We start from the raw sequence: 6000 nt of genomic DNA, 5'->3' as shown, positions 1-6000 counted from the left end.
GGATGGTTAGGGTGGGATGGTTAGGGTGGGATGGTTAGGGTGGATGGTTAGGGTGGATGGCCTCCACAGGGGCGGATCTGTGCTGTTTCTCACCCCGAGCCGTCCTGCATCCCAGCTGTCCAGCTTCACAAGGAGCGCCCGTCAAGCCTGTGGGCTCAGGGGCACGCAGGGTCAGTGGAGGAGAGCGCCCTTCTGCGTGGGATTCAGTATACACAGCACATACACACCAAGTCTCGACTGTAACTATTATGTGTCAAAACTTATACAAATAAAATTCAAAATGAAATACAATACTGTCTCGTAACGCCAGACATATTATCAGCATTATGCTAAGACTACTGTGAGCAACAGTTTCCTAATTATCTTCTTAAGCCACATGATCTTCACAAACTTTAAGCACAAATTGCTTTTTAGTATTAACAACTTCTACCTGCTTATGTGTAATTGCCTGACTAATCTTTTAAGGAGAAATTATTTCTGTCAGAAAATACAGTCTACCTGCAAAAGAAAAGTTACCACACTTAACAGTATTTCTGTAGATACCAAAAGATAAAATGACTATGACTTGGGAATCCACCCCAGCAGAGAGAAAAGCTTCTATTTTTTCTAAAAGTTTTAACTCCACAATAATTTAATCATTGTAATTATAGTTGACAAGTTTCAATATTTTAAGTAAAGAATCTTTACTATGATTAATGTGTAGGAAGATGAAAAGAGACAACCTACAGGAGAAAGTAAACTTCTGCCTACTTTCTTCTGTGCGTTAGCATTAACACAGCCAGCCTCCAGGAAGAGATTACATTCCAAGAACATCAGTGTGTAGGCCCCACGGCGCTGTGTGTGCTCTCATCCTTAAAGCACACTGAAATACCTGCAAATGAACTTCTGCTTTCAGCCAAAAGCTAATTCAGTCGAACACTATTAAACACACACACAACATACACGAAGTGACTTTTCTGATACTGGAAGATTGCTGGCCAGCGACATCCAAACAAGGAAAACCAAGGAGGATTAGCCTACATTCTTCCGCAGGCATCGTGCATGGAGAGGGTTTGCAGGTGGCATGTGAGGAGATGGGGACAGGAAGTGCAGCTCGGCAAGAAGGTTCTGGGTGCAGAGAGGTCCCTCCGAGCTGGAGATGACCACCAACCACCAGCTGTGCACACAGCACACCCAGCGATGAGCAAGCAGCACTCCACGGGAGCAGGGGACACGACCCCCGGGGTCTATAGTCGGAGCAGCTTACAGGCCTCGGAATTTCTAGAGGCAGTACCTCAGGAGGTGGGAAGATCAGCTACAGACAATGGCAGCTGCAGGCTTGTCCTGTGAAACCTGAAAACAAGCCTGGATCAGATCAAGCTTCTTCTAAAAAATTTAGCCATGTCCATGGAAAAAAATACAAGAATATACACAGGAAAATAAAAACAGTCAGTACCCAAGAAGATAAAATTCACTGTGTTTAGTTGGCATCTTAGGAAAAATTATTATTCATCAGAAGAAATAGGAGAAAATGACCCTCACCAAAGAGAAAAAAGAAATCAATGAACACAAAAAGATACTAAGTGAGACACAGTGAAAGAAACTTGGTAGAAAAGAGTGTTAATACAATTATTATAACTGTCTTCTAAAAGGTTATGCATGATAAATGGAGATATGGAAAATATGAGATCCCATTTGGACTTACAGAATGGAGAATGACAATGACGGAGATGAAAACACTCTGAGTGTAGTGAACAGATTATACGTGATGGGAAACACTGCACTTAAACACAACAGCTACAATGACATAAAAGGGAAAAAGAAAAAATGAAAAGAATACCAGGGAATTGTGTGAGATTATGTTAAACAGCCAAAAATGATATAATTAAAGCTCTCAAAGAAAGAACAAAAAAGGATGAGAAAGAAAAAAATATTTGAATAAGTATGGCCAGAAATTTTCCAAATTTCAATTAAGTTACAAAACCACAGATCCAAGAAGCTGAATGAACCAAAACAAAATAAATATGAAAAAATACATCAAGGCACATTGTAATCAAATTGTTCAAAATTAGTGATAGAGAGAACATTTTTAATATAATGGAAGACACTTTTTCTCATAGAACATCGAAGCTCTAAAAGAGAACGAAAGGCTTGCTAACCTAGTTCTGTGTCTATTACAGCATCTTTCAGAAAGAAGCAGATGGAGGAGATGACCTTGGGTAGCACGTGACCATGTGAGAAGACATTTACATCCCACATCCTTGAGGAAGTCCAAGTTGGACCACCACGGGACCACAGAGGGCTAAATTCCAAGACAATTGGGAACACCTGATATGGGGAGGATGTGGAGCAACGGGAATTCTCACTGCTCACAGGATACAGAACGTTCCAGGCCCTGGAAATGTGGCAGTTTCTTACTAAGCTAAACATATCTTACACCTTCTTGAGGTGTGTTCCTCGGCATTTATCCAAGGACAGTGAAAAGTGAAATTCACAGGATATCCACACTGCAATGTTCACAGCAGCTTCTTTGTAACTGCCCAAACCTGGCATCAGCCAAGACATGGTTCTCCCTATAAAGGGAAAATGTGTAAATAACTCGTAATATAGCCACACAGTGGGATACTATTCAGCAATAAAAAGAAATGAGGTGTTGTCAAGCCACAAGAGACTTGGAGGACTGACACGTGGTGTTAAATTAAAGAGGTCAATCTGAAATTCTACAGCCTTACTATATGATTCCAGTTGTACGGCACTCTGCAAATGACAAGAGTGTGGAGACAGTCAGCAGCTAGTAGAAGCCCAGGGGAATGACAGGAGGAAGGAGTAAATGGGTGGCACACAGCAGACTGGAAGGCATGAGACGAGTGTGTAACACTGCAGTGGTGTATACATGCACAATACACGTGGCCAACGTGAGCCCACAGAATGTAAAACACACACGGAATCATGTGCACCAAAGAGTTCAGTATCTGATACTGGTTCATGAATGTAACAAACATACTACACAAATAAAGGATGTTAATAATAGCGGAACTGGGAGGGAGAAAGATTATAGGGGAACTTTCTGTTCAATTCTTCTATCAACTTAAAATTCCTCTACAAAATAAAATTTATTAATGTAAAAAAATCAACACAAGAAAAAAAAGGGACAGAAGCAGGAAATAAAAATTTAGAGTTGGGCACGGAGGCACACGCCTATAATCCTAGTGCTGAAGGAGGCTAAAGCAGGAACATTCCAAATGCAAGTCCAGCTAGGGCAATTTAGCAAGATGCCATCTCAAAATAAAAAAACAAGAAGGGTTGGGGATGTAACTCAATGGTAGATCACCCATGAGTTTGATCCCCAGTACCAAAAGAAAAGGATTCTTCTTATAATAGCTTTTGTACACACATATCCTTTTCAATAAACACAACAGTACCATAAGAAAAGGAAAAACATATTTTGTTGACATTCAAACACCAAAAGAATCTCCAGCTGAAAGGTTTACAAGGAAGTCCTCCGTAAAAGGAAAAACACTACCAAAATGTGGATTTGTGTATAAGAATGAAAAGCACATAGAGTGATAAATAAGTGAATATAACAGACTTTCCCTTACTTTAAAAATCATTTTCAATTAACTTTTTCAAGCAAACCTAGCAATGTACTTGGGGTTTGTAACATGTGCAAATAAAGGGTAGAACAGTAAGACCACAAAGGTTGGGGAGAGGACTGGAAAGTATAGTTTACCCTTGAGCAAAATGGGTTTGACCAGTTCTGACCCTCTTATATGTAGAATATTGCCTATGTGTGTGACTCACGACAATTTTTTTTGGTACCAGGAATCAAACTCAGGACCTCACACTTTCTAGGGAGATGCTGCATCACTGAGCTGTATCCCCAGCCTGAGACATGACAATTTGAAAAAACTCCCAGATGAACTGCATAGTTTGGATAAACCAAACAACTAAGAACTAGTTACGTTCATCATGAATGTATAAAATATGTCGATAATGATCTACTCTATGGTTTGGTGCCCTAATGTGCACGATCTGTGACAGGGTTGCAATCTCATCGAAGCATACGCACCCATCTTTCCAGACCACGGGCAGCACAGAGCAGTCCGCGTGGACATACAGAGGGCAGCCTTGTGTCGCCCGAGCAGAGCGTGCTGCAGGACCTGCTTCACCAGTATGTGACACCACAGCCCCTGCTGTGGGTACAGCATGGACGCAGGGAGCCTGGGGGCTGAGTCCCCTCCGCTGTGTGACAACAGTCACATCTACGCAAGCAATCTGTGTCTCCAGGAAACTGTATACTGCAATAAGAATGCTATCTTGCAGTTTTCCAGCATCTTTCTCTAGATAGGATATGTCTAACACATGTGTTGGTCAACCGTTTCCGCTACCAGTAAGGCTTCCAGTCAACTGCAGGTTATTACAAGGTAAGTCACATGTGGATTTTCAGCCGCATGGGGGTCAGTGTCTCCAACCTGTGCGCTGCTCAAGGGTCAACTGTAAGGTTCTTATACTATATGTAAAGTGCTATGTTTCTGAAGTGAGAATACAATACATAAGAGATATACATTAATTCTAAAGCAACCATTAATAAACTGTCACAGTTAATAAGAAAACAAAGGAGATGATAAAAATCTCAATGCAAAAAACACAAAACAAAACTAAACAAAAAATAGGATAGGTGGAACACAAAGAGGAAAGCAGACAGCAAGATGGTGAATTTAAACCTAACCATATCAATATCCATATTAAACTAAAGCAGAGATTATCAAGGGGAGCAAGATTCAACTACATGGTACCTGCAAGATACCGATTTTATGAAGACAGAAAGCAAAGAGTGGAAACAGATAAAATAAACCATGTTAACAACTGTCAAAACGAAGACGACATGACTACAATAGTTCTTACCAAGTAGATTTCATAGCAAACAGTATTACCAAGAATAAAGAGGGGTTTTCATAAGGACAAGTTAATTCATCAAGAGAACATACGACTGCTCAGGACTTTTACACCTAATAGAGTTAAAATACATGATAGATACAAAACAAATAGAACTGAAGAAAACAGACAAGTACACAACTGTAGCATATTTCCACATGGTTTTGTCAGCAATTGACAGAAGAAGGAAGAAAATCAGTAGAGACGCAGAACACCACAGTCGTCCAACCCGACTCTGCTGACATCTGTAAGATACTCGACCCCCAGCAGCAGAGCACATTCTCCTCAGGTGTCCAGGTAGCATTCCTCAGGGAACACCACATTCTGGACCAAGCAGGTCCCAATAAATTAGGCCTTCAAGCACTAGCGCTTTCTCTGAGCACATGGAATTAAATCAGATATTAGTGGCATAAAGATATCTGCAAATTTTCCAAATACTGGAAAGTAATTAAAACCCTGCAAAATATTCCATGGGGCAAAGAGAAAGAAATCACGAGAAAATATTTTGAAGTGAATTAAAATACGACGTATCAAGATTTTGGAAGGTATCTAAAACATCACTTAGGGGACAATAGTAGCACTGAATGCTTGCATTTTAAAAACAATTTATGAATTATAACTATAAAGTCACGGTTGTCATGTATGACTTTAAATCCCTGTCATGTTATGGTCACTAAGTAAAACTTGGAATTTATTTTTTCAATTCAGTATTTACAGCACTTCCTTTGCACACTAGAAGATTCTGCTTAGAAAAGCAGCCAGGTAGGGTAGATAAACAAATTCAAATCAGGTTTGCATTCTGACCATCACAGAAATCCTTTGACCTAGTCAACTTTATGGACTTTTTGTTCCTGTGAGAAGAAATAAGACTACCTATTTCATAAGTTTATTTTGAGTTGATAAATCAACTGATACACTTCAAACAGTTTCTGGCATCTAGTAGGTACTTAATAGTTATCTCCTTTTTTTGTGTTATACTGTTTGGAAAAGTTACCATTCCAAACATTACCCAGAGGGAGTCTTTCTTACATGCTGTTTGAAATATTCCAGTAGGAACAAATAAACTCTGCCTTATTACATGAATTT

At 39.9% G+C, this 6000-nt stretch overlaps 1 protein-coding gene across 7 annotated transcripts in view; it reads right to left on the bottom strand.

The window, feature by feature from the left end:
- Nucleotides 1–6000, bottom strand: part of Oxr1 (oxidation resistance 1) — a 269080-nt gene that overhangs the window by 46178 nt on the left and 216902 nt on the right. The window lies entirely within an intron of this gene.

Source organism: Chinchilla lanigera, unplaced genomic scaffold (assembly GCF_000276665.1).
Source record: "Chinchilla lanigera isolate Chin_1 unplaced genomic scaffold, ChiLan1.0 scaffold00016, whole genome shotgun sequence".
NCBI classification, from domain to species: domain Eukaryota; kingdom Metazoa; phylum Chordata; class Mammalia; order Rodentia; family Chinchillidae; genus Chinchilla; species Chinchilla lanigera.
Note: the sequence above shows the minus strand (reverse complement) of the source record. Positions and strands in the feature narration are given on the sequence as shown.